At 40.5% G+C, this 25735-nt stretch overlaps 1 protein-coding gene across 1 annotated transcript in view; it reads right to left on the bottom strand.

The window, feature by feature from the left end:
* Positions 1-25735, bottom strand: part of LOC144754796 (basic phospholipase A2 homolog ammodytin L-like) — a 354218-nt gene that overhangs the window by 229870 nt on the left and 98613 nt on the right. The gene's annotated exons all lie outside the window — the stretch shown is intronic.

The raw sequence follows: 25735 nt of genomic DNA, 5'->3' as shown, positions 1-25735 counted from the left end.
AACTTGAGCTCTTATGTGTAAACACAGGACACAATCCCCTTGCGCCGCATGCTACACATGTACGACTGACTTTATATGTATTCCGCCCCCCTCTTGTTCCTGCGGGACACTCTTGGTTGTCAAGGAGCAAAGCCTCAGGACTCATCCTATCAGAGACGTACGTTATTTGTTTTTGCAATTAGATTTTACTCTGCCACCCTGGGAGTGAAAGTTGGGTAATTTGTTTGAGGTTACCAATGAGCCAAGCATCCTGCATATCAGATATTACACGAGTAGTCTGCCTATTAAGCTGTGCACTTAGAGGCTAAAGCTTCCCCCCCCTGCTCTCCCCACAACTGTTTGTTTGTAAAACTTGAATGGCTAAGTTATTGTGTGTGAGAAAGTGCCCTCTTTCTGAATGGTTGCCCACACTTTTTGCTGAACTGCTGATGCGCTTTGACTGAGTGTGCACTGGGCTCCTGCTCATCAGGTACCCAGGACCTATGTTCTTTCCCTAAAACTGCATTGAAACCCAAACCCAATTGGCATCTCTGGCCACAGGTCAGTCTCTGGTAAATGGTACCACAGGTACCAAGGGCATGGTGACCAGGGAAGGCCTCTAGGTCCATTCTTAAAGATTGCAGTGCTGCCATTAAGAGTATATGGTGCTGGGAGTTTGTCATTACGAACCCCACAGCAGCATAATGGCTACACTGAAAACTGAGAATGTTGGTATCAAACTTCTCAGCACATTAAACCCACACTGATGACAGTGTGTGATTTAATGAAACATGCACACAGAGGGCATCTTAGAGATGCCCCCTGAAAAATGACCTACCACTAGTATCCAGGCTGAGTGGCTGTTTTCAGCTGCCACCACCAGACATGTTTCTGGACCTCTGGGTCGAGAGCCTGCTGCTATTGGGGGCCTGAAACAATGCACATCCTGGGACGAAGTGCCAAGCCTCCTCCACCAGGGTCCACAAAGGGGAAGCTTCATAGGCTTGCCGTCTTTGTGAGCGTCCCCAGGCCACATGCTGCTTTATAGGGGTTGTACCCACCCCAAGAATGGGACCTATTAGTCCCAACCTTTACTTACCTGTAACAACCCTAAATCTAGTATTTAGGGGGCACACCAAACCTTGCTTCCTCAAACAGGAAACCAGAGGAAAAGAAGAAAAAGGACCGAACAGTCGTGACGAAGCTAACAAGAGGAGAACCCCCACTGTCTTGGCCTCAGCCCTACTGGCCTGTCCCACCTTGAACCAGCAGAAGCAAAACTCTGGTGTGTCCTGCAGCCAGAAGCCTCAAGAACCCTGCCTTCAAAAGAAAAGACTCTGTCTCCCATGAACACCAGATTTGTTCACCAACAGGCTCCAGGTCCGGCAAAAGTCAGTGAGTCTGCACCACTCTGCACCCAATGCCCACGGCCCGAGTTCCAGTGGCCCAACCCCAAGAGGAGGTCTCCCCAGCGATCCTGACCTGAGATCCAGTGACCCCTGTCCTGCTTCAAACTTCCAGCCGACACCTGCAGCCTCAAACCGGAAGGTCCCCCAACCGCGACCAAGAGCTTGTAAGAAGATCCGACCATAAAATGCACCCCTGCACCCGACGCACCATGGCCTTGGGTGGCCCAACCGACAGTGCCTAACAAACCCCCAGCATCCCAACTTACCTCTCCGAGTGGTGGTTGTACCCAGAAGACCTTCGTCCCCAAGCCTGCAGTGTGTTTGCAAACCGGAGACTCCTCATTGAAAGCCCGATGCCAAAACAGCTTTCTGCATCTGGCTGCCCCAGTGCTGCTGAGGGTGCACCTTTTGTGCTGGCTTGCACACCCATTTGCCCTGAGCTTAAGTCCAGGAGCTTTGCTCCCACAACCCAGTGGCCTGCTAGTCAGCAGCCACCAACCAGAGGCCTCCTATTCCCCATTGGATAACATTGGGCCTCAGCACTCTGCAGCCGGCCTCCCTAGTGCTGCTGAGGGTGTGACCACAGTGCATCCTTGATCCTGTGGGACCCTTGAGTTTACCCCCAGAATACCAACTCCCATTTCCTCCATAGGATAACATTGACTGTTTTTCTCTGAAAAGTTTCTAAGTGTGGACTTGGAAAATCTAAAAAGACCCTTTAAAACTGTAACTAAATAACAAAAATGCTTTTACTTACCTGTTTACAGGAAATTTCCCAGTGCAGTATCCAGGAATACTGTACTGTGTAAGAAAAGTAATCTACTTGACATTCTACTGAAAAAAGCCAATACAAAGTATATGTACAGTACATCAAAGGCATTGCATTAGTAGTAGCTTTACTGTAAAGTCTATATACAATTGCATTTCAAACTGTTTGCAAACTGCATTACTACTGTAAAGTATTTATTGCTTACCTGTGCCAGGCTTGTTTAGTTCTAGAAAATAGAGTGTGTGATATTATTTGCTGATTGAGTGTGTACAACAAATGCTTAACACTACCCTCTGCTAAAGCCTTACTGCTCGCCACACTGCCACAAATAGAGAGTAAGGTGTTATCTACTTTTATCTCTGCCTATCTTTGGGGTTTCACTGGACTCCATGCACCCTATACCTCACTTTGGTATAGTGAATCACTGACAAAATTTCGATTTCACTAAAATCGACCTACACAAATATCACGTCTTAAATATAGATTACAATTACATCGACACCCTATACTTATTTATAAATTAACTAAAACATCGATCTCACTATATCGATATACAAAAATCTCGAGTAAACTAATATCGATCACACTTATATCGAAATACAAAATATCGACAGTCAATAATATATATATCACAATACAATAACATCGATTACCAAAATATAGACATCAATAATATCGACATTACCTAAATATCGACTTTTCTAAATTATTCTTACAGTTTCTAGAAACATTATACACATTAAATAAATTAACATTATACCCATATAACTAGGTATTTACATAATAAACACTATTAAATAATTATATCTCTCTAAAAAAATATTAATAAATTACTACATCTATGCAACAATTAAAAATTACTTTTGTTATATATACACAATTTGTTTTTATATTATAAATGTTTTAAAGCTATACTATTTAATTATATTATATTTAAAATACTTACTAATACACAAACTCTCTGAATAAACATGTCACATTCAGCAAACTAAACTAATTAAATGAAAAAAATTCAAACTAACCAATAGGAACTGTTTTCTAGGTTTCTAACCAATCACAAACTAACACTAATTAAACATACCCTATATAAAGAGCTACAATTAAGACTCAAAAACCAGCAGAAATTATTCAGCTTCAAGGAAAACTGCACTTATTTCTACTACCCTAAAGATTGTTCTCATACGAATATACTACAAATCAACTAAAAGTAAGTAATGTTATGTTTCTGTATAAAATGTTACATTATCTGCAACCTGCAGTTCATTGTAAATATCTAAAACTGCTTTTCTATCTATCTCTACATATTTCCTAAACAGATTCAAGGTTAACAAACAGATGAACATTTTCTAGAAAAGTACAACAACAAAGTTGAAAAGTAAGTTTATTAACATTCCTCTTTAAACACTAAATAAATGCTAAATCAACAGTAAAAATGTTATAACTAACTCATAAATTCCTACTTAAATGTCTGATTATTGTTTTTTATTAAACACAGTTTTCAAAGAGTTAAAATGTGAAATGCTTGTTTAAAAAATTGTTACTTCTATTATAAAAACTAAACTAAAGATTCATCATACCATTACTTTTTTCCACAGATACCTTTACTAATTAAAGCTGCAACATAACAACAAACATTCTACCATCAACAACTAAAAATTAAAACTAGGTAGGCATAGAAAACATGCCCAAGTACTAATATTTGTTTTTTAAAGACTCACAATGTTTATATTTAATGGTTTGTATATTTAAAACAGGTATTTTTTTAAATGATATATACATCAGATTAAATGTTGCAAACGTTTTCATATTAAAACATAGTACCTTAGCAAATGTGTTATAAAAATACACATATAAACATTCACTAAAATATGCTTCATTTTCTTTCCACAGACCACTACAATCTATTAAAGCATCAATCAACAAAAAGATCTCCATTGAAAATCTACTACTTTTGAATAGGTAATTACCCACAAATGTTACATACTTATTTTTTTCTCTTCTAATAAAATTACTATTTCTAATAATATTTAATACACCTTTTCTAGATTTAAGAAACCAACAATGACAGAAGATGCAAGATTTATCTCATCTCAGAAAGGAACATTTTTGTTATGCTATATGGGGTATACTTATACTCAGGAAAAACAAAAAGACCTTAAAGTTAACTGGAAATGTACTAAGTATTATTCTAACAAATGCTATGGTCGTGCAACAAACAGAGAAACAAGTGTGATTAATACTACTGAACATAACCATCCACCTAACATCTCTGAAATAGAGGTTAGATCTACTCTAGACAATATTAAGGAATTAAGCAAAACTACTGACTTACCAACTAGTGTAATACTTAAGGAATTAATACCTAGAGTACCTAGAGAGGCAAGAGGTCAGTTACCAACTATAGCTGCTATAAAAAGAACTATTGCTAGAACCAAAAAATCTAGTAGACCAACAATAGCAACACCTAAAACTTTTGAAGAGGTCATAATTCCACCTGAGCTTACCATAACTCATAGTGATGAACCTTTTATCTTCTACGACAACAACAACAAAGATAAAAGGATAATAATGTTTGCAACAAACACCAACCTAAAAAAATTAACAGATAGTCAAACATGGATGATGGATGTCACTTTTAGCATATGCCCTAAACCATTCTATCAACTATATACTATACATGGGCAATTCCACAACACCTGCATACCATTCATCTATTGTTTGTTACCAAACAAACAAACTTCTACATACACAGAAATATTAAACAAAATCAAAGAAGAAACAAGAGACTTCTTTCCCCTAAAAATTATAATTGACTTTGAACAAGCAATGATAAATTCTATCCTTAAAATATATCCACACACATCCATACAAGGATGTTACTTCCATTTTAACCAATGTATATGGAGAAATTTGCAAAAATTAACACTTAGTGTTGAATATGCAACCAACATTACATTTGCATACCAAATAAAACACCTCATTGCCCTAGCATACGTGCCAATAACCGATGTGGCTTAACACTATAATCTTTTAATAGAAAGTCCTTTCTATATACAAAATGAACAAAAATTGGCTCCACTTTTGGATTATTTTGAGGATACCTGGGTGGGAAGACTACACCGGTCAGGCCACAGACGACAGCCTAAATTCCTAATTCCTTGGTGGAATGTATATCTACCAACCCTAAATAAAGAGGCCAAAACAAACAACGCAGTGGAGGGTTGGCATAATGCCTTTCTATCTTCAACTGGCCGAACAACTCCTACACTACACAAACTACTAAAAGCAATACAAAAAGAACAAAGTTTCCAAGAGTTAAGAATGGAGCAATCCATTTAACAATTAAAACCCAAACTATCAAGACAAACAGCCCAAATGTACCAATATTTGCAACAACAAGTACAACTTTACCCCACAACAAGAGGACTAGAATACTTAAAAATGATAGCCAAAACACGAAACTGAAAATACTTACCCAACACATTTTCTGGACATTTAAAAAATGGCTTAAATGTAACCAAACCATATTATTCACAAATTATAAGATTTTTTTTTTTCTAAAAATTATAAATATATATTAATTTTTAGCCAAAAAAATATCTAACTCAACAGAATAATTTTTTTAATTGAACATTTCCCAACCCACATTTAATAACATAAATGCATTTACCTTTTCACAACAACGTAATTAGCAAATCCAATGTTCCATAACAATCCATGCAGTAATAAATACACAGCATAAAAAATAAAGTGGCCCAATACAATGCAAAAATACAACTGTTCGAAATACATCCGAAATCCCAATAATTCGATAAATCTGAATCCCTCAAAAACCCGATAAAGGCTATAGAAGTTTTTTAAACGCTCCAGAAACCCAAATAAATCATCGATTTGTAAAACACATAGCAGTTACAGCAACTGAAACGGAAATGGCTGTTTCCAAAAACGTACCAGATAAAAAAAATCATTCCCACCTACATAAAACTTAGATTAATACATTATTAATAACTAGAACATACATATATCTAACAAAAAATTAATAAAAAGCCACAAACACAATAACTCCAAGGCCGTTTCTGAGAAAACGCTAAGAAAAGGGAAAAACGTTAATAACCAACTACATACGAAGTTAACCCTAACATAGCAGTCCACAAACAACACATAACAAAGTACTACCTTCAAAATTCCCTTAAATTAGTTAAAATATAACAAATAGCGATCTTACCTTCTCAGACGTGAAGTAGCTTCCAACCGCGAGCTTGAATCTTCCAAAATGACCCAAAAAGACTAAGAGCGGATACAAAAAAAAAACACCCAAATGATAGTATTATCCAAATAATAGTTAAATAAATGTCAAATTAATTTGTTTTACTAATAGAAATTTGTTAAAACTGTATAATTATTTTTGCTGTATTTATCCTATGTATTATTAATTTTTCTAGAAAAATATTATTTTGATATACTTTTTTATTATTACATTAATTATTAATATATTTTAATATTTAATGTTATAATAAAACAAAACATATTGTGTTTAAATTGGTGAAAATAAAAGTGTTAATTTTCATTATTTATATACAGCTTGTGACTAATATGTTTAATGTATTAATATTAATATTATACAATTAATATTAATAATTTAAAAATATATAACAGATATTATAATTTAAAATGTTTGTAAAATATACATTGTATTATATGAACTATAAATATTATCTATGTTGTTATTTGAAAATATATCTACATATATAACATATATTGAAGTTCACATGTATATGTAACAAATATATTACTATATCATTTATTAACAATTGTGATGTATTGTAATTTCTCTTAAAATGTATATACTCTATATAGTATGTTGTTCAATGTTTTCTCATTTACTATATAATTTACATATACCACAAATGTAATTTACTGCAAAGGTATCGAAATTAAAAAGAAATTAGTGACATATTATATTTATTTTTTTGTTTAAATTGTATAAATTCATTTTTTAAACATGTATTATTTGCTTTAATTACAATATGAACAAATAAATAAAAAATTTGTTTAAAACTGTGTCATTTTGGTACTACCAATATATACAATTTTAGAATTTTTTACAATATATATATATTTTTATTTTTATTTTACATATATAATTAACTATTACTAACAATTTACTATTCACACATAAATATACAATTTATTTAATTGGATACTGGGCACTAAACATGAAACATTTACTTATCCAAATCCAATATACATTTTTTTTATTAATACTAAACACTTAACCTATTAAATTAACTATTCTAACTCCAATCTACATTTAATGAGGGTAGTTGCTGGACACTGAACCTATTTAATTAACTATTCCAACTCCTATCTACATTTAATTAAGGTAGGTGCTGGACACTGAACCTACTTAATTTACTATTCCAACTCCAATCTACATTTAATTAGAGTAGGTGCTGGACACTGAACCTATTTAATTTACTATTCCAACTCCAATCTACATTTAATTAGGGTAGTTGCTGGACACTGAACCTATATAATTTACGATTCAAACTCCAATCTACATTTAATTAGGGCAGGTGCTGGACACTGAACCTATTTAATTTACTATTCCAACTCCGATCTACATTTAATTAAGGTAGGTGCTGGACACTGAACCTACTTAATTTACTATTCCAACTCCAATCTACATTTAATTAGAGTAGGTGCTGGACACTGAACCTATTTAATTTACTATTCCAACTCCAATCTACATTTAATTAGGGTAGTTGCTGGACACTGAACCTATATAATTTACGATTCAAACTCCAATCTACATTTAATTAGGGCAGGTGCTGGACACTGAACCTATTTAATTTACTATTCCAACTCCGATCTACATTTAATTAGAGTAGGTGCTGGACACTGAACCTATTTAATTTACTATTCCAACTCCAATCTACATTTAATTAGAGTAGGTGCTGGACACTGAACCTATTTAATTTACTATTCCAACTCCAATCTACATTTAATTAGGGCAGGTGCTGGACACAGAACCTATTTAATTTACTATTCCAACTCCAATCTACATTTAATTAGGTTAGGTGCTGGACACTGAACCTATTTAATTTACTATTCCAACTCCAATCTACATTTAATTAGGGTAGGTGCTGGACACTGAACCTATTTAATTACCTATTCCAACTCCTATCTACATTTAATTAGGGTAGGTGCTGGACACTGAACCTATTTATTTAAGTATTCCTACTCTAATCTACATTTAATTAGTGTAGGTGCTGGACACTGAACCTATTTAATTTACTATTCCAACTCCAATCTACATTTATTTAGGGCAGGTGCTGGACACTGAACCTATTTAATTTACTATTCCAACTCCAATCTACATTTAATTAGGGCAGGTGCTGGACACTGAACCTATTTATTTACTATTCCAACTCCAATCTACATTTAATTAGGGCAGGTGCTAAACACTGAACCTATTTATTTACTATTCCAACTCCAATCTACATTTAATTAGGGCAGGTGCTAAACACTGAACCTATTTAATTTACTATTCCAACTCCAATCTACATTTAATTAGGGTAGGTGCTGGACAATGAACCTATTTAATTTACTATTGCAACTCCAATCTGCATTTAATTAGAGTAGGTGCTGGACACTGAACCTATTCAATTTACTATTCATTCCAACTCCAATCTACATTTATTTAGGGTAGGTGCTGGACACTGAACCTATTTAATTTACTATTCCAACTCCAATCTACATTTAATTAGGCCAGGTGCTGGACACTGAACCAATTTAATTTACTATTCCAACTCCAATCTACATTTAATTAGGGTAGGTGCTGGACACTGAACCTATTTAATTTACTATTCCAACTCCAATCTATATTTAATTAGAGTAGGTGCTGGACACTGAACCTATTTAATTTATTATTCCAACTCCAATCTACATTTAATTATGGCAGGTGCTGGACAATGAACCAATTTAATTTACTATTCCAACTCCAATCTACATTTAATTAGGGTAGGTGCTGGACACTGAACCTATTTAATTAAATATTCCAAATCCAATCTACATTTAATTAGAGTAGGTGCTGGACAAAGAACCTATTTAATTTACTATTCCAACTCCAATCTACATTTAATTAGAGTAGGTGCTGGACACTGAACCTATTCAATTTACTATTCCAACTCCAATCTACATTTATTTAGGGTAGGTGCTGGACACTGAACCTATTTAATTTACTATTCCAACTCCAATCTACATTTAATTAGGGCAGGTGCTGGACACTGAACCTATTTAATTTACTATTCCAACTCCAATCTACATTTAATTAGGATAGGTGCTGGACACTGAACCTATTTAATTTACTATTCCAACTCCAATCTACATTTAATTAGAGTAGGTGCTGGACACAGAACCTATTTAATTTATTATTCCAACTCCAATCTACATTTAATTAGGGCAGGTGCTGGACACTGAACCAATTTAATTTACTATTCCAACTCCAATCTACATTTAATTAGGGTAGGTGCTGGACACTGAACCTATTTAAATTACTATTCCACCTCCAATCTACATTTAATTAGGGTAGGTGCTGGACACTGAACCTATTTAATTAAATATTCCAACTCCAATCTACATTTAATTAGAGTAGGTGCAGGACACTGAACATATAGAATTGACTATTCCAACTCCAATCTACATTTAATTAGGATATTAGCTGGACAATGAACATATTTAATTTACTATTCCAACTCCAATCTACATCTATTTAGGGTAAGTGCAGTGAACTCTAACTATGTAGATTTGTGTTATTAAATCCCCACCCGTATTCCCTATAAAACAAAAATTCCACTCATACCAGTTATAAGTAAATATAAATTAAAATATTACAAATATTAATCTAATTTTTAAATGTATATTCATATTTCTATATTATTATTTAACTAAATATTAACATCTCTATATTAATATTGTAACCACTCCCCAACCTTATCCCATTTAACACAATAATCCACAGTGAAATTTATATATTTATTTAATACTTTACAAATAAAACATTTACATTTTTTATTTGTAATTCAAATAATTAATTTCCACATTCATATTTTTTATTTGTAATTTCCTTTCTAAAAATATTTTTTATACATATTTTTTTCAAACACCACCCTTATCCCCTATAAAATCCACCTCCCGCTCCAACAAATTGTAAAAAAATTCTATTTTCTAAAAACATTTTTCAAAATAAAAATTTTGCTTTTTGAATTCCATTAAACTAATTTACAAAATATTTTTTTAATGTATGTAAATAGATTTTCAAATTTCAAATTTCCTATTTATAAAATAAAATTTCATATTTCAAAATTTGAATTTCGAATTATAATTTATAAAAATAAATATAGTTATTTTTAAATTTCTTAATTTATATATCTAATACACTCCCCACCCTTATCCCCTATAAATCCAACAACCCGCTCCTAAATTTTTTATTGATTTTCTAAATTCAAATTTCATATTTAAAATTTTAATTTTCTTTTTTTTTTTAAACTGTTTTATTAATTTTGTGCGCTCAACATACAATCTCAATTCTCCAATCACCCTCTCATGTTCCATATCTGTCTGTCCCTCCCGCACATTCCCCTTCAACCAATCCTAAGCATGACATCCCCCCTCCCCCTCTACCCCCAGCCCCCCCTTGTCAGTGTGCCTCCACGCCCCCGCTACGACTAGTCATATCCAACCTTCCTACGGCAGGCATCAATCCCTTCTGTCCGCTGCCCGCATCAAAGTTCAGGTATGGTCCAGCACTACCCAAGCCCCCCATTCCAACCCCAGCATTCGGTATCTCACGTGGCCCGCCTCCTCCCTGCTTCCGGGCTCCCAGTCTAAGTCCCCTCCCCTGCTTCTGCAACCTCCTCCTCTCCCCGTCCCGTGTCCCCTTCCATATTTGCCGTTTCGCCCGCCTCCCCACCATCATCCGCCTCCACAAGTGACTGCAAATCTGTCACAAGCGCGCTCCATGCCCTCGCAGTCTCTAGCGCCTTATCATTTGCTGCTCGCATAGCTAATTGCAAACGAAGAGAACCTTCATACGAGGCCCATTGCAGGAAGCACCTCCGCCATCTCAGGAAGTTAGGTCCCCCTCTAGATTTCCAGTGTAGTGTAAGTTCCCTTTTAGCCATTATGAACTCCAAATCATAAAACTTACTGGTGATCTTAGTGGCAGGAGTGTGGGGAAACCAGAGTAGTAGGCATGCACCCGCGTCCGCATCAATACGCCGACCCGTGACCTCGTTCAGGCATGTGAAAATCTCAATCCAGTACGTGCCAAGCCCTGTACACGACCAAAACATATGCTCAAAGTCAGCGTCCTCCGCAGCACAACGCGGGCAAAGCGTTTGCGCGCCTGCGAAGATCCGGTGAATCCTGGCAGGCGTCCAGTACGCCCTATGGAGTGTGTAGTACTGGACCAGTTGGAACCGAACATTACGGGTGCCCTTCCAGGCTCTACGTACAAGCTGGGGCCAGGTCGTCTCCGGTATCTGCCGACCAATGTCAGCCTCCCAGCGCTCCCGCAGCCCATCAAGAGGAGTGGGATCAGCTAGTGCCAGCCTCCTGTACAGGCACGTGATGGCCTTATAGGTGCCAGCTGCCATCACTACATATTGGCAGCCCGTTGACGTGGGTGGTTCCACCAGCCCCATCTTCCATCGCCTCTGAATCCCAGCAACCAAGGCCGCATGTAATAGGAAGTCACCCCTCGGCAGCCCGAAGGCCTCCTGTAGAGCGCCGAACGGCATCAAAGCTCCGTCCCGGTATAAGTCCCCTAGCATGTGAACCCCGAGCTCCTCCCAGTTGGCAAGCGCCGACCAGTCCCCGCCATGCGGGATGGCAGTACACATCCCCAGGGGAATCTCCGGTGCATACGGCGCACGACACCCCACCCGTCTATGGCTACGCAGCCAACACTTGCGAAGAGTGCGTTCTTCGAGAGTCAGCCGCTCCAGCCGAATCTCCTGTTGGAGCACAATAAAGGACAGAACATGGCGCTGTACTAGCCGACCCTGCGGGCCGTCCGGTCCCCTAAATTCCCGCGCCAACGCCTGCGTGAGCCACTGAAGCTGTGTGGCCAAGTAATACCATTCAAAGTCTGGCACAGCCAGGCCGCCCTCCTCCCGGGACCTAAGTAAAATTTTCAGGGCTACGCGACGCCTTCCAGTACCCCAGATAAAGCCTATCACCACAGATCTCAGAGTTCGGAAGAAAGAGGATGGGATCCACACCGGTAGCGTGCGAAAAAAATAAAGTAATCGCGGCAGTGTGGTAAATAAATAAATAATACCCTATTTTTGAATGAATAAATGAATAACAGATAGCTCAATAAATAAGAGTCAAGATTCGAGGTAGTAGGAGTTTTGCAGGTTTAATACAGCATAAGGACAGGAACAGGATGACCTGCACGGGAATAGGATGGCAGCTGCCGGGGACAGGATCGGGAATGACGGCGTCTAACTTTTAATAACAATACATGAGCATATATACATAACGCAAACACATAGCATTACATTGCAATAGGCGTAGCAGTGGGTGGAGCAATAGGCGTGACGCGTAGCAGTCGCGAAAGATAAGGGTGAAAAGAGGTGTAACAGGGCGTATACATAGACATGTGATGCAAACGTAACAGAATATGTCATGAATGGGGCGGAAACCATGGAGGGGGCTACCTGAGGAGCCGGGACCTCTAACCTGATGGTGCGCGCAAACTAGCAATGACGTATCACTAGGAGAAGCTGGGGGCTATGAACTCTGTGCTAGGAGCAGAGACTGAAGTCTGGAGAGTCAGGGCGACATGTACCTAAGCAGTATCTAGTATCTGATGTTTAGAGAACATGTTGATATAAACTAGAAGTCAGGAGGGGAAAGGCTAACTTGATTCTAAGACTGGAGCATGCATTATTCTACATGTAGTGCGTGATGAAGAATATTAAATGACCATTAAATGCAGTATTTCTCTAACGTGGAGACGTGAAGGCTAGACAATGACGGAAACTATTGATGCGATTCAGTAGCTTTAGGAATGCAGAGAAGGAGGACTGAACTGATAACTGGAATCATAACATATTCTTGGCAGACTCAGAGGCAGAGCCAGGGTGAGCCGGGCACTGCGAGGCAGGAAGTAAGTGAAGGGTCGAGGATACAGGTGGGGGCTGTATCGCTCCTCAGCGAGGCTTCAGGAGACAGGAGCTGAATCTGGTGTCCGGGCCCTTTTGAGGCCTAGAAACGGGGACTTTTCAATAGAATAACGTGCACACTGAGAAGCGTGGCAACGTAGTTTTACATAGGCCTGATATTCGTAGTATTCACGAGAACTGGAAACTGGCATACTAGAGGTGGACACAACTGTAATTGCGTCATTAATCGAACATAGGGAATGCATATGCATATTTAATCATGCACACATAACATATGATGGATGACACGTAGGGACACAGAACATGGCAAAATTTACTTTTCCACATTCCCTCCTTGTCACTACGTTTCCATCAGGAAACATCAATATTCATGATACCATCTATCATTTCATACAGTATCATTTGTTCGTCTCGAATTATCCTGGAACGGGATTTAGAACGGGGCTTGGGACTAGGAATACATGATGTAGCACAAATGCCGCAAATCGCAGGGCCACATTGTATACAGAGGCAGCAGCTGAATATGATCGCTACTGCAATACCTAGAAAGGACAAGACTTTCCACCCCCAGGCGGAAATTATATTCCAGAACCAACCGGACCATGTCCAGGTGCCTGGATCTTGGTGTAACAGATGGGCAATTTTATGGAGTCTGGTTATAGCTGAATAAACAGACGGCGCGTTATTTGGAATGAAAATGCAGCAACTAGATCCGATGACTCTACAGGCCCCGCCCCTATCGGCCAGTATGACGTCAAGGACGAGACGATTCTGTAAAACGACAAATCTCATAGCAGATTGCTCTTCAGTTAAGTTACCTAGAGCAGAGGCAGTCTCATTTACTACAGCTTCGAGGGTTCTGGTTAACCTACGGATTAGCTTACTATTCTGGATAGGTCCTATAAAGAAAAAGAAACCTCTGTTGAAATCTGTATACTGTTCTAGAGCAGTTTCAGTATAATCGACAATTGGGGACTCCCTTCTATGTCTAATGTGTACTAGATGTGTGTTTCTATGGTAATCAGGTGGGGCTAGGAAAACTGGTGGCAGTAGGAAGGCAATGTAACAGGTTCCCTCCCAATCGAGGGGCAGACGAACATATGCAGTTTGACCACAAATAAAATAAGAATGACGTGAAGCTTTGAAAACAGATTTCCCACTGTCACTATACTTGACAATAGTAGTACAATCACTATGTCCTACGTGTACAGAACCATAATTTCGGACACATAATTCACCTTTGACTGGTAGTACTGAAATAGCAGGTAAATCTGGAGTGGAATCAGACTGAACATTCAAGACCATGAAATTCGAAGAATAATTACCTAAATTATACACTTCATTTTCTAGATCTAACCCGGTTCTGTGGGGGAGACCTTGCTTGTCTGGAAAACATGTGCTGTTAAGAAAAGACATATCTGTTGAGGATGACGTTAACGTGGACCATGCTCCACACGAACCATTATGTGAAAACGGATAAGGAAAGAGTGGCAGAACTCCCTTCGGTGTCTGGAAAGGGGGGAGTCGACCACATACCCAACAATTAGTGGCATTGCTGGTCTGGTGTGAATAATGTAACATGCGGATAAAAGAATTATTTCGCATAGCGAGGCGGTAAGAGAGTTCATGAGGAGGCAGATCACTAAACATATGCTCTACTGTAGCATTAGCAGACTTATTTACATGAGAAACTGGGAAACACAGGTAAAATGCGTAACTGGTGCAGGAAATCATAATGCTGAGAAATAATATGAAACATAGAAAAACGATACATCGAATAGAGTTTTGACTAACTCTCTCACTATGGGGGTCTATTTTATACATGTCAGAAACAGTCTAACCGTTTCACCTAGGGGAGGACTTAGACAATCAAACTGGCTGACTTATTTTACTAGACCGGAGTTTCAACTTATACTCCTGCTGCGGAGTCTTCTCTAACAGGGGAGGGTTTGTAGCAATGTCTTTTGCGGGACAGTCCTTGAGAACAATATTTTGGCAATCCTTCAAATCCTGGGAAATGTTCTTTGAGACGGGTTTCAGTCCATAAAACTTTTTCACGTGCGAAAGGTGCACCAAGCCTTTGCGACCTTCCAACTTCACGGCTGTACGGGTGGCGAGGAGGACCTGTCGGGGCTCCTTCCAGCGTGGCTCCAGCGGACTTGAGCGGTCAAAATTGCGGACAAGGACCATGGATCCTGGAACGATTTCATGCGGTGCCACCTCGGTATTGTCTGGAAATGCGGCGGCAACCTGTGAACGACAAGAGTTGAGGGCAGACATCAAGGAAGCTAGGTAATCTGTCAGCATATTACTTGAAACATCGGTAATACTTCGGGGTCTAGGAGTACCCCACATGTTAGGGGGGCGGCCGAAAACGACCTCATACGGGGACAGACCTGATCTGGAATGTGCGACCATGCGCATATAGAACAAGGCAACTGGCAGAGCTACTAGCCAGTCCACACCTTTCTCTTTACACACTTTAGCGATGCGGATTTTCAGGGTCTGGTTATGTCTCTCTACGAGACCGGCTGCTTCAGGATGGCGTACACAATGGAACTTCCACTGGTACCCTAACAAAAGGGAAACATGCTTCATCAACTCAGATGAGAATGGCTGGCCGTTGTCAGAATATACGACTCTAGGGAGTCCATAACGGGGGAAGAACTCACGAACCAACTGCTTGGCAGTGGTCGCGGATGTGTAATCTGGGACTGGATATGCTTCTGTCCACCTGGACAAAGCGCATACAACTACAAGGACATACTTGAAACCTCGACATCGCTCCATCTGAATCTAATCCATCTGGAGGACTTCAAAAGGGTGGTCAGGAGGCTGGAATCCACCTTGTTCCACCGGGACACTTTTACCTGGATTAAACTGACAACATATCATACAGGTACGGACTTTTTGCTTGGCTGCAGCTCGTAAATGCTTGTTGAACCAAATGTTCTGGATACTGTCTAACATAGCTTTTTCTCCTAAATGTGCTGGACTATGTGCGGTATTAATAATGACTTGAACCATAGAGTCGGGGAGAAACCATGTGGCTCTACCCTTCGTTAACCATCCTTGATCTGTCTGGACCCCTCCTTGTTCGGACCATTTCTTGATTTCTTCGGGAGTAGCATGTAACTGTATGTCTATGACATCTTGTGTAGGGTCTTTAACTGTCATGCATGTAGTCGGATCTGGAGTGTGTGTTATGTTAACTGGAATGTCTGGAGTCTGTGCTGTAAGCTTGGCTGTGCGATCTGCTAGATCGTTACCTTGAGAAATGGTGTCAGTAACTTTCGTATGTGCTTTGCACTTCATGATAGCGATAGATGTCGGTAAATGTATGGCATCTAACAGAGCTTGAATAAGGAGACCATGCTGAATCTTGGTTCCATGAGAAGTCATGAAACCTCTCTCCTGCCAGAGCACTCCAAAGTCGTGTACGACTCCGAATGCGTAGCGTGAATCTGTGTAAACATTAACTTTCCGGTTCTTAGCGTGTAGGCAGGCTTGTGTCAGAGCAACTAGCTCTGCTGCTTGAGCGGACAGGGTGTCAATACGGTGTGTTTCAATAACTTCAGTGTCAGTAGTCACTGCATACGCGGCGACTAGTTCTCCTGTACTTGTTCTCATACATGAACCATCCACATAAAGTGTCAGGTCGGGGTCTGGTAACGGAGTATCTGTCAGATCTTGTCTTGGCTTTGTCGTAATGTTAACTACTTCCACACAGTCATGTGTGGCAGAATTCGAAGTAACTGATGGTAACAATGTAGCAGGATTTAAAATGTTGCAGCGTCTGATTTCTATGTGTGGCTGGAACAGTGTCAATTCATAACCTGTTAAACGTGCAATTGTCAAGTGCTGAGTCTGTGTTCGGTTTAAAAGAACTTCCACGGAATGTGGAACTTGTACTGTCAAGGAGTGTCCTAAGACTATGGAATCACTTTGTCTGATAGCTAGGGCTGTGGCTGCAACTGACTTGAGGCACGCAGGCAGAGCCTGGGCTACAGGATCTAATGTGCTCGAAAAATAAGCACAGGGCTTGTATTGTCCTGCTTGATCTTGTGTGAGAACAGATAATGCTGTACCTTCCCGTTCAGTTACGAAAAGTGTAAAAGGCTTACTGTAGTTCGGTGTCGCTAGAACTGGAGCTTGGCATAGGGCTTTCTTTAACTCATTGAAGCTAAGTGTATGTTCAGATGTCCAAGGGAGGACAGTCGATACGGCTGCCTCCTGTGTCGTTAACTGTATCAGTGGCTTGGCTAGAAATGCATACTGAGGAATCCATTGTCTGCAGTAAGAAGTAAGGCCAATAAAAGCACGTACCTCCTTCTGGGTCTTGGGCTGAGGAAGACTCGCTATTAACTGGATACGGTCTGGTGTCAACTGCCTACCCCTCTTGGACAGTAAGTGTCCTAAGTAGACCACTTGCTGGACACAGAATTGAAGCTTAGAAGGGGACACCTTGTGCCCCATCTCGGCTAGGAAATACAAGACTGTAAGGGATGCTCGCTCGCAAGCACGTTCAGAACGGGCTGTGATCAGGAGATCATCGACATACTGGAGCAGGGCAGTGTCAGTTGGCATGTGAATGTTGTCTAGTTGTCTTTTAAGTGCTTGACTGTAAATGCTAGGGCTTTCTGTGAAACCTTGAGGAGCGCGTGTGAACATATAGCTCCTTCCATTTAAACAAAATCCGAAAAGGAACTGGCTGTCTGGATGAATAGGGACACTGAAAAATGCGTTCTTGAGGTCTATGACAGTGAAGAACGTGGCTTCGGAATCAATGGCTGTTAATAGGGAAGAGATATCTGGGACAACTGGATACTGGGGAATGATACATTTATTAAGTTCTCGTAGGTCAATCACTAATCGATATACTGGGGGTGCATTTGGATCAGTACGTTTCATGACTGGAATGATCGGGGAATTGCATACATTGGAGTCAGTTTCTACAACTACTCCTTGAGCCATGAGCTCGTCAATAATTTTGGATAAGGCTGCTACAGCCTCAGGTGGCAATCTGTACTGTCTGATTCGTGGTAACACTACACCTGGCTTGAGAGTCACACGATGGGGTGTGATTTGCATGTAACCTACATCAGTTGGACCTTGCGCCCATAAATGCTGCGGAACATTAGACAATCTGGGATCAAAATCTCGTAATACATAGTGACCCTTAAAGTCACGTAGAAACAATCGTATTCCCTCTGGGGAACAGCATATCACTGCACCTAACTCTTTCAGTGTTTTAATGCCTAATAGGTTTTCTGGACATGACTTAGTAAGTAACAGATCAGTGGTACGGGACAATGGACCTACTTCTAGAGTAACTGGCTTTGAAATTTCATTTACGATGGGTTTTCCTGAAAATCCAAGGGAAACATTTCTTGAGCCTGAGAGCGGAGCCCCTGGAACTTCGGCGTGACTAATTGTGGTCCTACTTGCCCCTGTATCAATCAAAAACTTTCTGTCTTTCCCTAATACTTGACTGTGAACATAGGGACCTTCTTGATCTACAGGTATCTCGATGAGAGGCAAGCCTACCTCCCTCTCTAGGCTGTTTCATGAATACTGTTGGTACTCTGGATACTCAGACTGTGCATACTGGTACATCTGCTGTGTGACGTGCTGTGTTGCAGCGATAGGCTGCGGAGCTGTAACTGTCTGTGGCGCATTCTGTGGCTGAGGAATCTGTGAAACTTGTTCTTGTCTAGGCGGACGTGGTCTTTCTTTAGTCTTACCGGTAGCTATATTATGTTTCAGAACTGCACACTCATTTATAAAATGACCTGGCTGTTTACAATAATTGCAGTTCCCTTTAACGGGAGCTGCAGGATGACTGGCTTGATTTGGACCCCTCTTCTGACTGTCTTGAGGAACAGATTGTGCAACTAGTACTTTCATTTTTGTGTCTTTCATACGTTTTCTCTCGTGTTCTTGTTCTTCCCTGATCCTATTCTGGTGGTATTGGAGCATCTGCAACATCTGGGACGGGGTATTAGCTTGCCAGGTACTTTCGACTTTCAAAACTCGATTTTTAATTTGTGGACTTGAATTCTCGACTAATTTAGTAACAAAAAGGTGAGGGTATGACTCACTACTTGTCTTGAGGCCACTGTTGATGCTAAAACATTTCTCAAATCTGGAATAAAAATCACTAATATCTTCGTCTTGTTTCTGTTTACAGGCTGAGATTGCATCCCAGTCTTCTTTTCTAGTTGTCAATAATCTAGGTAAAACTTGTATTAATAATTCTGGTAATTCTTTACATTTCGCTCCAAGACCGGTACCTGGTACTCGTGCCTTGTCTTCAGCTTCTAGAACTGCCCAATCGATCTTTTTCTCTCCCACCTCCCATTCTTTTTCCTTGAGCTTTTCATACACCCCTGCGGGCAGCAGAACTTTTAACATTTTAATTATATCTGGATACGTGTATTCTCCCATACGGAGCATGTCTTTTAATTCTCGATGGAACCCTGCTGGATCTTTATCATGACAGGGGATTAATTTCTTCATCTCTAGGAGTTCCATCTTTGTAATCGGAGTGTAAACAAACACTCGTTCTAGTTCGCCACCCGTTCCTCTAACTGGGTGGACTTCTCGTAACGGATTCTGTCTCTCCATGTAAAATGGTTTACTTTCTGGGGGTGAGACATGAACAAAATGCGGGTTCAAAAACGTTCTATATTTGTGACGCTGTTCTAGAATGACACTAATTAAATCGGTACCTAAACCTTTCCATCTATACTGGAGTAACTCGTTCAGGATATCATGTAACGGGCCTGGATCAGAGTGCTGACCCTCATACAATGTAATGAGGTGCTGAATCATATACATACCCGCCAGTCGTTGCTCGGCTGGGGGCATTTTCAGAAACATTTGTGCCACTATTTCGTCTGGAAAAGTGGTAGAATCAGTAATCCATCGGACTGCTGATCGGACTAGTTCTTGTTCATGCATGGTACTCAACTCACTGTAACCGATTCGTGATTTCAGAATGTGATCGGTAGCTTGAAACACTTGTTCTAGAGAACCTTGTTCTGGTGCTGGATGATGAAAAATAGACTTGTGTTCTAGGCGTAAATGGCGATCTGGAAATCTAGATTTTCCTACATACGCTATTCTGTCGGGATTCTCGTCCTCTACCTCTTCAGTATCAGAGTTACTTTCTTTCTCGCTTACTTGTGCTGCTTTACGTTGATCGTGTAACCTTATTATTTCTTTACGAATTTTCTTGTACATACTGTCCATAGCACTGATAGTCTTGTGCTTACCCTCGGCTATACTATTACTCCACTTTGTCAGGGCTCTCATTTCGGCTTGATTTTTGGACGGGTAATCTTGTTCTCTTATTAGACAATTAATCAGAAACTTTAATATCATGAGCTGGGTCTCAGCTTTCCTTTGGGACATGACATCACTAATACTTTCTGGATCTTCCCCTGTACGGATGAAACGATATATTCTGTCTAGATCTTCTTTCATATTCGGTAGGGTGACTAGATACTCGGCCACATTTCTTACGCGTAATGAATATAAAACCATATCATCCTCGCCTGGGACTGGGTCATAGCAGCATTCGGCAAGGGATTTTCTTATTTCTGCAACAGACTGATGTCTGGGCGTACGTTGTGACGCCTGCATATGTAATTCGGCTGTCGTTAAACGCTTATGTGGCGGCGGGGTTCGAGGAGGACCTCCTCCTGCGGCCCCTAAACTAGAATCATCAACTGATGCTTTTCGTCTTTGCACGGCAGGAAGTTGAAATGCGGGCTGGACCTGTATGGCGGGCTGGACCGGGGGTACCGTAACAGGTACTCCGGTGTCTGGAGGAGCGGGAAGTGCCTGATTTACAGGGACTGGCGGAGCGCGAACAGGATTTGCATATTCTGGGACTGTGTCGTCCAAATAGGACGAAATAAAAATATCAGCTGCGGTCTGTTTGTGACGTAGCTTGGTCGGAACTAATGGTGGCGGGAAATTACTGGATGCCTCTGGGGTCGCTTTTGGCAAGCCCTCGGCAAGGAGAGGATACATACCCCTAATAAGGGCATGCCTCTGTCTGTCTGACTGTTCGGCTTTGACTTGTTCACCTATCTCGATTAGTTCTTTTTCTTGTGCTCGTTCTAAGGATTCTCTACTTAATTCTGACTTTCTGATTTCTTTTTCAGTTCTTTTATGAGCTTCTTTGCGCCATAACTCGATGGCATCTTTCTGTGACTGTCTGGCTTTCTTTTTCCATAATGCCTCTTCTACTCGCATGATGCACTCGGCATCCCATGTACCCGATACGGGCCATCTATACTTTTCTTCCAACTGTTTGGTGTACTCTACCCATAAATCTAGATATAGTATGGCACTTATGCCATGCTTCTGATACATAAAATGACCTGGACTGTCCCTAGGCGGAACCGGAACTGCTGCTTCCAGCAGACCCTTTCTGGTTTTTAACTGACGTAACTTAGAAAACAAAGGCATGACTGGACTATAATCTAGACACAATACAATACACAATGAACACGATACTTATCCCCCATTCATACCACGACATTAAAATACATGAAGAACATTTAAAAATAACAGTTCGAACAGAATACTACCTGGAATACGGAACACAGAATACATGAATTTCCTCGAGAACAGAACTGACTGGAACAGAAACTAGGTGCACTGCTGAAACAGTACGAAACTTACCGGTCTCATAAAGAGACACGTCAGGACCCGCATCCACCGAAGTGGACACTTCGTTTGTGGGTCTGTGTACCACCAACCCACGGACCAGAGTCAATTAAATTGACCCTGTCTAGATACTACCCCAGTAACGGTACTCACCGGGCAGCAAGAACGGAAGGCCTCAGACTGGACTGGACCGCTTCGACGACGGACGACGAACTTCGGACTTCAGTTACGGGTGGACCTCCGGATACCTCGGACCTTGGACTCTCGGCTTGGGCTCTGGTCGGGACTCGCCGCGTTCCTCCACCGTCTCGTCTGGATGCTGGACCGCCTCCTCCGTCTCCTCCGTGGGCCTGAGGGATACTTGAAGCAGAAATATCTGCCGGTGCGCAGAGGAGTTCCGTCACGACTGCAGAGGGTCAGGGGGTCGGCGTGGCTTCACCGACGCGTGGGGAAAGGGCAAGTCCCTATTCGGGCGCCATTATGTGGTAAATAAATAAATAATACCCTATTTTTGAATGAATAAATGAATAACAGATAGCTCAATAAATAAGAGTCAAGATTCGAGGTAGTAGGAGTTTTGCAGGTTTAATACAGCATAAGGACAGGAACAGGATGACCTGCACGGGAATAGGATGGCAGCTGCCGGGGACAGGATCGGGAATGACGGCGTCTAACTTTTAATAACAATACATGAGCATATATACATAACGCAAACACATAGCATTACATTGCAATAGGCGTAGCAGTGGGTGGAGCAATAGGCGTGACGCGTAGCAGTCGCGAAAGATAAGGGTGAAAAGAGGTGTAACAGGGCGTATACATAGACATGTGATGCAAACGTAACAGAATATGTCATGAATGGGGCGGAAACCATGGAGGGGGCTACCTGAGGAGCCGGGACCTCTAACCTGATGGTGCGCGCAAACTAGCAATGACGTATCACTAGGAGAAGCTGGGGGCTATGAACTCTGTGCTAGGAGCAGAGACTGAAGTCTGGAGAGTCAGGGCGACATGTACCTAAGCAGTATCTAGTATCTGATGTTTAGAGAACATGTTGATATAAACTAGAAGTCAGGAGGGGAAAGGCTAACTTGATTCTAAGACTGGAGCATGCATTATTCTACATGTAGTGCGTGATGAAGAATATTAAATGACCATTAAATGCAGTATTTCTCTAACGTGGAGACGTGAAGGCTAGACAATGACGGAAACTATTGATGCGATTCAGTAGCTTTAGGAATGCAGAGAAGGAGGACTGAACTGATAACTGGAATCATAACATATTCTTGGCAGACTCAGAGGCAGAGCCAGGGTGAGCCGGGCACTGCGAGGCAGGAAGTAAGTGAAGGGTCGAGGATACAGGTGGGGGCTGTATCGCTCCTCAGCGAGGCTTCAGGAGACAGGAGCTGAATCTGGTGTCCGGGCCCTTTTGAGGCCTAGAAACGGGGACTTTTCAATAGAATAACGTGCACACTGAGAAGCGTGGCAACGTAGTTTTACATAGGCCTGATATTCGTAGTATTCACGAGAACTGGAAACTGGCATACTAGAGGTGGACACAACTGTAATTGCGTCATTAATCGAACATAGGGAATGCATATGCATATTTAATCATGCACACATAACATATGATGGATGACACGTAGGGACACAGAACATGGCAAAATTTACTTTTCCACAGCAGGACCACCATTTTCAGCAAGGCTATCCGCCCTGCTACAGATAACGGGAGGGCACGCCAAAACCTCATGCTACCTCTAATACCCCTCATGACTCTTCCCACATTCCCCTCGTACAGGAGCGAGGGAGTGTGATATATATGAACTCCGAGGTACTGCAGACAATCCGGTTCCCAGCGCAGACCATCCAACACCGCTGGTTGAACGCCGCAGGAAGTTAATGGGAATAGGCAGGTCTTAGACCAGTTAACCCGAAGGCCCGATAGGTCCCCGAATTCCCGAAGCAAGGCGCGTGCTCCCATCACGGACGCATCTACATCTGCCAGAAACAGCAAGAGATCGTCGGCATACAGGGAGATATAATGCACATCGCCTCGGGACAATACCCCATCAAAGGACTAAAATTTTAATTTTCATATTTAAATTTTAAAATTTAGAAATCTATTTTGTATATAATATTTTGAATAAAAAAAGATTTTATTTTATATTCTTCATTCACTCCCCACCCTTATCCCCTACAAACCCAACATCCCGGTCCTAAAAATGTTATAAATTTTCTAATTTCATATTTAATATTTCTAAATTATAATTTCATATTTCAAATTTAAAATTTCGAAATCTATTTTATATAAAAAAAATTGCAAAAAAATAATATTTAATTTATATTTTTCATTCACTCCCCACCCTTATCCCCTATAAACCCAACATCCCGCTCCTAATTTTTTATCTATTTTCTATTTTCATATTTCATATTTCAAATTTATAATTTCATATTTCAATTTTTAAATTTCGAAATATATTTTATATAAATTTTTTTGCAAAAAAATAATATTTAATTTATATCTTTCATACACTCCCCACCCTTATCCCCTATAAACCCAACATCCCGCTCCTAAAATATATAATACTATATATAAATATTTTATATTATAATTAAACATTATAGCAAATTTATATAACATTTTTTATTAATAATATATTAAACACATATATTTTAAAATGTCGATATTTTGACATTTCGACATTATATATGTCGATATTTCTATCTTCGATATTACTTTTCTCGATATTATTTACTATACATTCCTATCGATATTTTTAACAACGATATTTAGAACATCGATATTTCTTACCTACGATGTTTCAAACTCGATATTAATGCAAATCGACATTGTTAACTCGATATTTTAACTGTGCACCTGGTATAGTATATACAGGGCCAGCTTCCTACATAGTTTCTAACCTGGAATGTCCATTGGATGGACACTGCAAAAAAGCACCACTCAGTTCACCAACATGTTAGGAGGTGAGGGGCCCACATCTTGTTTTTGCAAGAGACACACGTCATTAAAAGTGAAGACCTCCATATCCAGAAGTAGGGGAGGGACAAATGCCATTGCACAACCTATTCTGGCAATGCCATAGGGACATTCATCTAGATTCGGCCATCTGTGCCCTTCAAGAATACTGCAGCCGAAACTGGTCTGGAAGGGTGATACTTGTTTGTAGAGGAGCAACTGGACTGCAGGCCCATGCCACTGGGTAGCATCTACTTACCAAATGTGGCACAGCAAACCTGTTTGGCTTATATATCATCACACTTGATCAGATGGTTCCATCTACCCTGGGTTATCGGGGAGGGCTTTAACTACATGTTAGACCCCCAGCTGGACAGGTCCCACCCCATGCCCCATTCCTCCACTTTGGCTGACTGCTGGCATACACTTTATCCAGCCACTAGAGAGTACTCCTACTATTCAGCACCTCTTTACCTGCACGTGTGCCTCGACCTCATCCTTTGCCACTGCACTAGACATCTGAAAGTCATAGAGGCGGAGTATTTGGGAAAACCCTGTTGGATAATAATCTGCTTCTCCTGCATATCACACGGGAAGAGTCCCTCACACCAGTGCTAACCTGCCATTGCAACCCATCATGCTAGAGGACCTTGCATTCCAGGAATCGACCTGAGACATCCTGACAAACTACATAGCTGAAAACAGCAGAAAGGCTACCGTGTGC

This window comes from Lissotriton helveticus, chromosome 5_1 (genome assembly GCF_964261635.1).
Source record: "Lissotriton helveticus chromosome 5_1, aLisHel1.1, whole genome shotgun sequence".
Lineage (NCBI taxonomy): Eukaryota > Metazoa > Chordata > Amphibia > Caudata > Salamandridae > Lissotriton > Lissotriton helveticus.
Note: the sequence above shows the minus strand (reverse complement) of the source record. Positions and strands in the feature narration are given on the sequence as shown.